The following is a 12,789-nucleotide window of genomic DNA, read 5'->3' as shown; positions in this document are numbered from 1 at the left end:
AGCAGTGCCATGTCTGCACCCGGGATCCAAACCGGCAAACCCTGGGCTGCCAAAGCGGAGCATGCGCACTTAACCACTGCACTGCTGGGCCGGCCCCTGGTCTAATTTTTTAAATATCCCCTCTCGCCCACCCTCAGAGCCACTTGGACTGACTGATTAGACAAGCAACTAGATAAGATCTGGGTGGTTTCATGCTACAGAATATCTTAAAGAATATTCAAGTGGGTTAGGAACTCATAAAAAAAGTTGCTTCCTCTGAGATATAAGTTTCTGAAGATGATTAGAATCTTTTAGATTGAGTAAACTAAAAAAAAAAAGGCCCATCCATGGGCATTTTATTGTCTCTAGGTCATTTCATTAGCTCCATCTGAGAGACAGACTAGCAGAGGAGAAATGGCATACAGTCCAACAGTCCTGGATGCATATTCTAGCTGATACTTGATCAGTTGTAGGGTAAGTTACTTTATCTCTCATCAGTTTCCTCATCAATAAAATGATGATTGTAAAACCTATCTCCGGGATTATTGTGAGGATCAAGTGAAGCAACTTTCTAGGACAGTTTTATATACAGAGAACTCTAAATCTGTGCCAATTTAAGAAGTTTGTTTGCCCGTCACCTTTCTTTGGTCTCTGGGATCTCAAGGTTGCCTCTGCTGCCTGCCACCCCATACACCCATTAGAAATGGTACAGTGATGAAATGTTTTGTTTAATTGCCTTCCTGGAACCAAGATCATGAGCAAAAGGAAACAGTTGAATGGCTGTAGAGAAGCATTGTAGAAGCAACAGGCTAGGCCATCATTCTGGTCAACCCCCTGTGGATTTCAGCATCTTACTGACGACAGCCTGCCAAGGTTACTGTATGTTAACAACATATACTACTTTACCAGATGCTTGATGAGCACCTGTAAGAGCCAGGCATTGTGCTAAGTCCTGGGGTAAAGTGGGAAATAAGCCTGCTTTGAGATGTTTAGAGACTTAAAAGTACACAGCAGGTCTGTCTTAGCCTTATGATGTTCACCACCACAAGTATGTAAGAGCCATAAGGGTGGGGATTTTTTTTACTTTCATTTATTACTCTATTCCACAAATTAACAGCATTCTTGGGCCACTGTGGAATACTTTGAACTCTTAGAAGATGTACGCTAGTTTAAAATAACGAGAAACAATCTGTAACAGGAACTGAGAGGTAATATGTTCATGATTTTTTAATAATACACATCAGTGTATTTATCTGTATGTATCAATATTTCTATCAATTCAGATAATGGTACACCAAAAATAAGATGTGCCAAAGTGCACTGTTTTTAAGTATAAATCTTGATGATTGTTTGCAAAATGATCACATATGTAATATATCAGTCCAGGTCCAGTCAGGAGATAGAAATCACATCAGTTATTTGAACAGGGAAAATATAATACAAGGAATTGTTAACTGCTAGGAAGTAAATACTGGAAAGAGTAAAAGAGGACTTTAAAGCAAAGTAGCATGGACAAAAAAAGCAGCTACTCCCTCTAGGCTGAAGGAGAGTGAACAAGAAGGAAACAGAACTAAGAGAAGGCCGCCTTCCCCCGAAGGCTGAGACTCAGACCCCTCTGAAGATGGCGTGGCTGCCACAGGAACTGTGTCTGAGGGGGTGGCAGAGGGACTTGTCACAGGGCAGGCTGGAGCTGGTCTGTAGAAGCTGAGCTGGAAGGGAAAGAGACCCGAGGGTGCGCCTAGACGTCTGCACAGGCTGCTGGGCTCTGGTGCTGAAGGGTCAGAATACGGAGGCTGGAACCTGGAAGGGAGGTATCTTCCTGACACAGTAGCCTTGCATTGTCACTCCAGTGCCCTCTTTTGAAAAAGCCTAATGTTCCAAAGGAAAAATGTGTACAGGATCCAGGTCGATGTCACAAAGTTGGGCAAAGAAGGGTGAATCCGGAACTGAGAGAGAATAAGTTGGCACACGTATCCAGTGCCCTTCTTCATGACCCCTCCTAGTCAATCTGACACCCCACCCCCACCCCCACCACAAGGAAACATAATCTTGATCTATTTTCAGTTAACTTAGAAAGTATTTGACTCAGTCATTTAATCCTGATATATTCGCTTCACAGAAAAGACCATAAGTGATTTAATACAATAACATCCAGGATGACAAATGGGCCATTTTCATGTATTCTGGTTGGGGTATAAATTGATATGGAGGGCAGTTAGACAATAGCTGTCACAATTACAAATGCATGTATCCTTTGACTCAGCGGTTCCAACTCCAGGAATTTATCTTAAGATATACTTGCACTTGAGTACAGCAATATATCTATAAAGTTATTTGTTGCAGTAGTATATGTTATAACAACAGGTTGGAATCAACCTAAATGTCTGTCAGTAGGGAGTTGGTTAAATCAATTATGGTACATCCATAATGGAATACTATGCACCTATAAAAATAATGAAAGAGCTGTTTACATACTGATAACGAAAATATTTTTAAGATTATTGAAAGAAAAAAATCAAAATGTAGAACATTACTTATAGTATGTTACTGCTACTGGAAAATAGGGGATGGGAAACTATAGAGACATTTGTTTATGCCTTTGAAAAATCTCTGGAAAGATAGGTAAGAAAACTGCACTTACCTATGGGATGTTTGGGAAATGGGAGGATGGAGATTGGGGGTGGGAGGGAGATTATTGTTACCTTTTATACTTTTTTCTTAACTATGTAGATACATTATTTTAAAGTAATTAAGAATTAAATTTTCTCACTGAGGACAGTACTGAGAATCAAATAGGAATTTCTTTTTCTTTTGAAGATGATAACATTTGAACTGTATGACAATAGTTTCTCCTTTCTAAAGACTGATATGATTTTTTTTTAGAAATAAGTTTGCTTCTCCCTTAAGTAGATCTTCCAGTAGATAGTCAATAAATGCTTTATTGGACTGAATTTGCTTCCCATAAGATTCATTTTTGATTGGTTGAACTTTTTTTTTCTTTTTTTGCTGAGGAAGATCCACCCTAAGCTAACATCCACTGCCCATCTTCCTCTTTTTGTATGTGAGCCACCACAACAGCATGGCCACTGACAGATGAATGGTGTAGGTCCACTCTCGGGAATCAAACCTGGGCCACTGAAGCGGAGCGTGCCAAACAACCACCAGGCCATTGGGGGTGGCCCTAATTGAACATTTTACAACTAATTTTGTCCAGCAGTTTGCACAAGTGAGTGATTTTTGAGACAAAACTATCCAGCCTGTAAACATGGATACTAGAACTTATTAAAGCAGGAAATTAATGAAGGTTTATTACTCATTCATTTATTTATTCATTCATTTGTTGAGCAAATGTTTCTTGAAAACAGTATCTATCTGATACTACGCTAGGCATAGGAAATTCAGAATTAATAATAATAATGACTTGTAGTATCCAACATTTCCTGTATGCTTGCTATGTGCCAGGCACTGTTCTAGGTATGAGGATTAACTTATTTAATCTTCACAACAACCCAAACATACTGTTTTTATACTAAACAAATTGTAATATATTCCAAATGTGGCAACTGAGGCACTCTGGTTTTGGTTTGGTTTTTAAAGAAAACTACCCAGGGATACATTCCTCTACCCTCATGGAGCTCACAGTCTAGTAGAGGGGACAGGAAGAAAACACAAATCCTAGCATGGAGTGAAAAGTGCAGGGACAGAAGAGGTACAGAGGCAGTAACAGGGTGGGGCTTCCTAGAGGTGGATCTTGGAATACGAGTAAGAATTTGATGTGTCTGGTTAGCTCAGTTGGTTAGAGCATGGTGCTAATAACACCACAGTCTCGGGTTCGATCCCTGTATGGGGCAAGAGGAGTCTCTTCTTGGGGCCGGCCCAGTGGCACAGTAGTTAAGTTTGCGCACTCTGCTTTGGTGGCTTGGGGTTCACAGGTTCAGATCCCAGGCGCAGATCTACACACTGCTCATCAAGCAACGCTGTGGCAGCATCCCGCATACAAAAAACAGAGGAAGATTGGCACAGATGTTAGCTCAGCAACAATTTTCTTCACACATACACACAAAAAGAATTTGACAGATGGGAAGAAAAGGACATACATAGGCACAGTGTCTTGAGGAAAATGCTGAAAGAGTGATACTGACATGCTAGTCTCATATACTCAAATATATTGAAAAGGGGCGACACTTAAAACTGTGGTACTGTCCTATAAACGGACAAAACTTTGGAAAGACTAGAAGTCCAAAAATAGACCCAAATACAAATGGGAATTTTGTATATGGAAAAGGAACCATTTAAATCAGTGAAAACAAAGCTGGATCAATCAGTACACAGTGTTGGAGAGCCTTGTAGCCATCTGGAAATTCCGTTTACCAAAATAAAGTCCGGTTGGAACAAAAATTTAGACACAAAAAATGTAACCATTAAAACATCACGAAAGGGAGAAAATATTTGCAAGACACATATCTGATATAGGACTTGTATCCAAAATACACAAATAACTTAAAATTCAACAATAAGAAAACAACCCAATTAAAAAGTAGGCAAAGGGCTGCCCAGTGGCGCAGTGGTTAAGTGCGCATGTTCTGCTTTGGTGGCCTGGGGTTTGGATCCCAGGTGCGGACATGGCACCACTTGGCACGCCATGCTGTGGCAGCTGTCCCACATATAAAGTAGAGGAGGATAGGCATGGATGTTAGCTCAGGGCCAGTCTTCCTCAGCAAAAAGAGGAAGATTGGCAGCAGTTAGCTCAGGGCTAATCTTCCTCAAGAAAAAAAAAAAGTAGGGAAAAGATATGAACATACACCCCACTAAAGAAGACATACAGTGGCAAAAGAAAAAAAAGTATATGAAAAGATGCTCCACATCATATGTCATTAGGGAATTGCAAATTAAAATAACAATGAGATACCACTACAAACCTTTAGAATGGCTAAAATGCAAAAAAAAAAAAAAAAAACCCCAAACCTGGCAATTGCCAAAAGCTGGCAAAAATGTGGAGCAAGAGGAACTCTTATTCATTCTGGTGGGAATACAAAATGGCACAGGCACTTTGAAGGATAATCTGGTAGTTTCTTACAAAGCTAATAGTCTTACCATACCATTCAATAATTGCACTTGTAGGTATTAACCCAAATGAGTGGAAAACTTACGTGCACAGAAAAACCTGCACATGGATGTTTATAGGATCTTTATTTATAACTGTAAAAACCAGAAGCATCCAAGATGTCCATCAAGGTGAAGGGATAAACTGTGGTACAGCCATATGGTGGATTGTTATTCAACAAAAAACCAGAATTGAGCTATCAAGTCGCAAAAAAGACATGGAGAAACCCTAAATGTATATTGCTGAGAAAAAGAAACCAGTCTGAAACGGCTTGTATGATTTCAACTATATGGCATTCTGGAAAAGGCAAAATATAGAGCCAAAAAAAAAAAAAATCCGTCATTTCAAGGGTTGCAGGGGTTAAGGATAATGAATAGGTGAAGCACAGGGTCTTTAGGGAAGTGAAACTGTTCCATATGATATTGATAATGGTGGATATAAGACAATATGCATTTGTCCATAGAACTGTGTAACACAAACAGCGAATCTTAATGAAAACTGTAGACTTTAGGTTAATAATAATGTGTCAATACTGCAACAAATGCAGCGCACTAATGCAAGATGACAACAATAAGGGAAACCAGGTGGGGGCAGGTACATGGGAACTGTCTGCAGTATCTGCTCGATTTTTCTCTAAATCTAAAACTTCAAAAAAATAAAGTCTATTAATTTAAAAAATGTTAATACATGAAAACATGGAAGAGTTGTATTTTTAATAATTTCACAGCATGAAAGTTCTTTTCAAGAAATCATAAAAGATTGGACATTCTAACTACATTAAAAACTGCATAAAATAACATTAAGTTAAAATAAACCCACAATGGAAGAAGCCACAACTCATACAGAACTAATTTCCTTTACATATAAAAATCTCTTTAGATCAATAACAAAAGGCTAATAACCCAATTTTTTAAATAGTCAAAGGATGCGATCAGTTTACAAAAACATGGCACTGAAACATATAGAAAGATGTTTAGCCTAATTCATACTAAGAAATAACTAAATTAAAATTGTAATGAGACACAATGTTTCACCTATCATATTAACAAATAGGAAGAATCATTGGTCACCTGCTCTTTTCCAAATGGTGTTCAAAATTCTTTATGTGTATTACCCCATTTAAATTCACAACATGTGGCTGACCAGGTGGCATAGTGGTTAAGTTCAAGCTCTTGGTTTTGGCGGCCCAGGTTCACCAGTCCTGATCTTGGGTGCAAACATACACACCACTCGTCAGGCCACACTGTGGCAGCAGCCCACATAGAAGAATTAGAAGGACTTACAACTAGGCTATCCAACTACGTACCGGAGAAGAAAAAAAAAGAGGAAGATTGGCAACAGATGTTAGCTCAGGGTCAATCCTCCTTACCAAAAAGGATACCTTCAAAAAAAGAATAATAAAGTCACAGCATGAATCAATTAAAAACTTTGGGCCAACTTTGTGGGTTAGGATATAAACAGGGACTCTCCCACATTGCTTGTCTATTCAGCATCTCACAGCTGGTAGACGGCCCCTTCACCCTTTCTCCTCTATCCTCAAATCTCCAACACCTCCCTGCCCATCTTCACTCTCAACTGACGCTCTCGCTTCTTGCCTCCTACTTCACTGAGAAATAAGAAGCAGTGGGAGAAAAAAACTCCTCCAAATCTCAACGCCCTACATCTATATTCATATATGGTATAATCTACCTTTCCTCCTCTTACATTGGACAAACTGCTGGTGTCCCTTTCCAAGGTCATCTGTATCAGAAGTATTTTCCTTTCTAAGGAAACGTTCACACACACACACACACACACATCCTCTATCTTAAAAAAAAAAATTGACCCACATCCCCTTCCAGATCCTGTCATTTCTCTACTCTCCTTATAGCAAAGCTCTTCAGGAGAGTTGTTCATATCTCCACTCTCTCTTCTTGTTCTCTCTTTTTAAAATTTTTTTTGAGATGCAATTTATGTAACATAAAATTCACCATTTAAAAGTGTACAATTCAGGGGTTTATACTGAAGCATAGTAGTATTTTCAGTTATGCAACCATTACCACTATCCAATTCCAGAAAATTTCTATTACCCCAAAAAGAGACCCTGTACCTATCAGAAATCAGTCCCAAATTCCCCCTCCTCCAGTCCCTGGAAACCATTAATCTACTTTCTGTCTGGATTTGCCTGTTCTAGACACTTCATTTAAATAGATTCACATAATGTGTGTCTTCTGTCACTTAGCATGTTTTCCTGGTTCACCATGTTGTAGCATGTTTCACTACTTCATTCCTTTTTATGGCTAAATAATACTCCATTGTATGGATATTCCACTTTTGTTTATCCATTTATCCATTGATAGACATTTGGGCCCTTTTTCTCTTGAACCTGCTCCAGTCACACTTTTACCCGCCACAGGCCACGCTTCACTAAAACTACTCTAATCGAGATCCTCAATTACCTCGCTGCTAAATCCAATGGTCAATTCCTAGTCTCAGCTTACTTAACTCATATAAAGCTCATATAAAGCATTTAACAAAGTTATAACTTCATTTTTAAAACAGTTTCTTATTTGGCTTTTGGAGTACCACACTCCTGATTTCCCTCCCACCTCACTGGCTGCCTGTTTCCAGTCTCCCTTGTTGGATCTTCTTTCTCTCTCTGACTCTAAGTGTTGAAGAGCCCCAGGGCTCAGTCCTGCACTTCTCCTCTTCAGTCACACTCCCTAAGTGAACTCATCCAGACTCCTGACAATCTAGCAGACGATCTTCCATCTATAATATGATAATAATTCCAAAATATCTATCTCCAGCCCAAATTGCTCCCCTAAACTCCCAGCTAGAGTATTTCCTATTCAACATCTTCACTTATACATGTCACAGGCATCTCAAATGTATCCCGAGTCATGTGGAGAGTCCCTGGAGGGTGAGGTGCTACATGGAGAGAGACAGTCTGAGAGAGAACAAGGAGCACACAAGTGGCAGATATGTCAGCGGTGAAGCCATCCTGGAAAGGGATCCTCCAGCCCCAGCCTCCCCCAGCCTGTCTCAGCTAATACCATGCAGATCACAAACAAATTACCTGGCTGAGCCCTTACCTGAATTCTTGACACACATAATTGCCAACGAAATAAAACAGAGTAGCCTGTTACACAGCAATAAATAACTGAGGCACACAGTGACAGCCAGTAGTCACTCACGTGAGGCATCTTAGGGAGTCCTCAAGTATTTCTGGTTTGTTACATGCATCCTTATGGTGAAGGCGACAGGAGGGTCTCTCAGCCTGAGGCCAATACACTTCGGAGCTCTTGCTCTGATGCCACGTCCACCAGACAACTCTGAGGCCCACAGAGATCAGCCTAAAGGAGACATTGCTCGCCTTTTGGGTGTCCCACCCTGGCCTTGTTGGTACCCATGGTGAACTAATAAAATGATTTCTTTGTCTTTCCCTGCAACTTGATCACTAGGTGAGAATGTGCTGATTATGAGGCCACAGTATGGTGATCTGCCCATGTGAGGACTGTAATTCTCACCATAACTTAATCAGTGGGGGTTCTGAAATCTGCCTCCTTATTGTGGGAGCTTTTCAGTTAGTTGGCCTTCAGGGATGGAGGAGAGCAAGTGTTTGAGTCTTCAGAGCAGAAGAGGGCCCATTTCAACTGGTTTTGTTTAGATGACTCATCTATGAACCAATTCCAGATGTCCTTGTCTTCTATTGATTTCTACACTCTTTATTATCCCCATTTAGCAGATGAGAACACGGAGGTTAAGTGGCTTAAATGCTCTCCTCTCCTCTCTCTGCCTGTTCTATTTGTTCATTCCTCAAGGCTGTGACATCTACTATATATGTATGATTTTAAATTTGAGGCCATTTTTATTGTGTTATAATTATATACGGTAAAATACACGAATCGTTAAAGGTAACAACTCAGCGGGTGTTGATACTTGTACACCCCTGTGTGACCACCTTCCACTCCATACAGAACAGTTCCTTCTCCTAGAAAATGCCCTCTTCCCAGTTAACACATCCCCCCACCCCTAGAGGCAACCGTATCCTGACATCTATCAACAGTCTTTAATTTTAGCCCCGCTCATGGGTATGCAGTAGAATTATCCCATTACGGTGATATAATTCTTAACAAAACTTGTTAAGGTCACAACACTGTGCTGCCTCAGGCCTCAGGCTGCTGCAAAAGAGGGTCAGTGAGTGGCAAAGACTCGATGGCTTTGGCTGAAAACTCGAGCCTCCCCCATCTTTTATTATTTGGATGGTGATAATTCAATCATAACTCAAGTTATTTCCTCACTTATGCATAGAAAGAATTATATTGATATACATATAACTAAAATCCTCTGGGTATATTACCAAATCAGAAAAGATTAGCATTTAGAGCAAATAGTGCATTTCATCTATTCCACAAACAATTGTTGTGTGACTACCCTGTGTCCTACAGCAGCGAGCCAGATGAGATGAGCTCCCGCCCTCAGGGAGCTTGCAGTCTACTTTTATAAGAAATCTCTTGCTTGTAGTAAACACAGCCATTAGTTTAATTTACCTGTTTGACGCAGGTTTCTGAGAGGCTTGGAAGGCTTGGCCGTACCCCACTCTCTCACAGCACCTGCTGGTCCTACTTTGGTTACTTGTTCACGTCAGTGTAATTTTCGTCAGCTAACGGTCCTTTCTCTCCTTAGTAATTCACCAAAAACATGAACTTTCTGACCAAATCTTGTTTAATCAGTTCAACATCCCTCTTTTTTGAGGTATTAATAATGACTATTTCTTTTCAAAGCTTCTCACCAAATTATCCCCTATAGCTCCCAAAATAATGTTTTTTATTTTAGTTTTAAAAAGCAACACAACATTTACCATCTTACCCCCAAATTGAGTTCTTAATGTCCTAGGCTGACTTGTCTTTTTCACACATTACTCAGTAGTGCTGTATTTACCATGTTTACCAACTACAATTTAAACAACTTTGCAATTCCTCTGAGGAATCTTTAGGATGATTTTTAACCCAGTCCTCCAACTGGATTATGAGTTAAAGTGGATTTTATGGGTTTCCCCAAGGCCGAAGTACTAATAATGAAAGAAGTAAGACTAGACCCTGGGTGGTGGGTCTCTTTTCAGCTTCTATAGATGTGGGGTCATGAAAGGGGACATTTAGACACCCAGTGGTGCACAAGAGTCCTCTGCAGTCCCAGGAAGCTGAGCTGTCAGAAGGGGGAAGACATGAAATTCTGGTGCCAAGGGTCAACTTCTAGTAACATGTTATTCACCTAAAGCCCTGGAGAGAACAACCGTGCTGAGTTTGGCCTGACAACTCGAGGTCCTCATTTTGATAAAAATTAATATTTCCAGAGACTGCTGACCACATGCAGTTATTTTACACCTGGACCTGGAAATCAATTTAAAGATTAATTTTTATTTTTATCAAGTAATACATGGTTATATTTGTAGAAGCCAAATCTCCAAATCTCACCCCCAAGACATAAATCCTCAACAGTTTCAGCTCCTTCCACTGGCATCTACTCTATATTTCTAAATAACATACTTATACAGCCATTTCTTGCTCTCTCTTTTTTTCACCATTATCTATTGACTTCTCACTCTGGTGTAGAGGAATGAGCTCTCCCAGAAGACACACCTTACTTTCCCTTCTCCTCATCCCTCCACCATATAGTTATATCAGACTATTATGAACCACAACTTGTTTTTTTCTATTATCCCTTTGTTTTCTCCTGTTGTTCATAATTGCCCCTCTTTTTTTATTCATTTGCCTGTCCCTGTATGTACTTATTAAAAATTTTCCCCCAAATCCTCCACTCTCTGCCACAAGCATGTCAGTAATACTCTCCATTCTTTCAAATACATTAGTTCCATTTTTTCCCTAGATACTTTCCTCCTAGACTCTTGTCTTCCTCTTCCCAACTGGAAGACTCGCTGTCTGGGCTCGTCACAGCTGAAATCCCGGAACCTCTCTTCTCCTCCATGCTGGTAGAGCTACCTCAGTTTGTGCCCAGCTGAGGGGACAACGAGCTAGAAACCTAGTCCATCCTTGGCTTACCAAGCTGTGCATCCTGGCAGCTGCAACTGCCTGGAGGGGACCCTTTTTTCTAATGTGTCCTTACAGAAGGGGAATTGTTTTCTAGTTTAACACAAAAGCTCCATTTAGGCAGCCCTGGAACTGGATTCCTGTTTCCTTGATCTGATGATTTCCTTTTTTCTTTATTTTTCCTACTTTTTTTTTTAGTGGAGTATACCCTCTGGTGCAAAGAAAATTTTTTGAAATGTTTTAAAATGTCTTTATTCTGCTTTTATACTTGATTGAAAGAATTATGGGTTAGACATCATTTCCTGCACAATTTTAAAGTATTACTTCATTGTGTTTTGCTTCCAAGGCTGATGTTGAGAAGGCCAATGCCACTGAATCCCGATCCTTTGACCATGACCTGTGTTCTCTCTGGATGCTTTTAGGAACTTCTCTTTATCTCTGGTACTTGAAATTTTGTGACCATGTGATGGACACCTGGTGGGCCCTTTCAGTCATGAGACTCATGACCTTCGTTTGTAGGAAACTTTCTTGAATTACTCCTTGATAATTCTCCCCTTTGTTTGATCCCTTCTCTTTTTCTGCAATTTCTGTTAGTCAGATGTTGTATTTCCTGAATCAATTCCCTAATTTTCTTATCTTCTCCCTCCAATAATCCAATTCTTCATCAAGAGTTACTAGAGTAACTTCCAGCCCTTCTATTGCAATTTTCTTTTCTTTTTTTTTTTTTTTGAGGAAGATTAGCCCTGAGCTAACTACTGCCAATCCTCCTCTTTTTTTGCTGAGGAAGACTGGCCCTGAGCTAACATCCATGCCCATCTTCCTCGACTTTATATGTGGGACGCCTACCACAGCATGGCTTTTTGCCAAGCGGTGCCATGTCTGCACCCAGGATCCGAAACGGCAAACCGCGGGCCGCCGAAGCAGAACGTACGCACTTAACCACTGCGCCACCAGGCTGGCCCCCAGCAATTTTCATTTTGACTGTCCTCTTTTGAATTTCTAAGAGCTCTATTATTCTCTGAATTTTACATCTTTTTCATACAGCAATAGCATCCTGTCCTTGACCTTAGCTTGTGAACGTAATATCTCCTCTTATCTCCTCAAGAATATCAATGATTTCTTTTAAAACATGTTTTGTTCAACTCTTTGCATTGCCTTGTTTCCTCTGAGTTCTTTTCCTTGAGTACCTGGTGATCCTTGGCTGTTTTTCCATATTTAAAAGTAATGCACTAAAAAGCTGACTGGAAGCTCTGAGGGGATGTGAGATGCTTGTCAATTCGTCCCGTTCACTGTGTAGGGAAATGGTAGAGAGCGAACTTTTCTTTTGGGGAGGATGTCCATAAGTCAGCATCTGTATCAGTCAGCTTCTTTCCCTTACAAACAACCACAACATTTCAATGGCATATAGCACAAGCATTTCTTTCTCACTTCCCTATCTGCAGACTGGGCTCTGCTGGGCTTGGTTCCAAGTTTCAGGTTGGGTCAGGTCTGCTCCGCATGTCTCTCATCCTCCTTAGACCGGTGTCTACCTGTGGTATATTCTTTTCATGGTGAAAAGCAGGAGAGCAGGAGAGAAAACCAACCATGCAAGCTTATTTCAGGTCTCTGCTCATTTCATGTCTGCTAACAGGGCCAAGCAATTCACACAGCCAAACCCTAATCAATGGGTCATGCAGT

The sequence above is a fragment of the Equus asinus genome, chromosome 2 (genome assembly GCF_041296235.1).
Source record: "Equus asinus isolate D_3611 breed Donkey chromosome 2, EquAss-T2T_v2, whole genome shotgun sequence".
Lineage (NCBI taxonomy): Eukaryota > Metazoa > Chordata > Mammalia > Perissodactyla > Equidae > Equus > Equus asinus.
The sequence above is the reverse complement of the archived record's forward strand: the minus strand, read 5'-3'. Positions refer to the sequence as shown.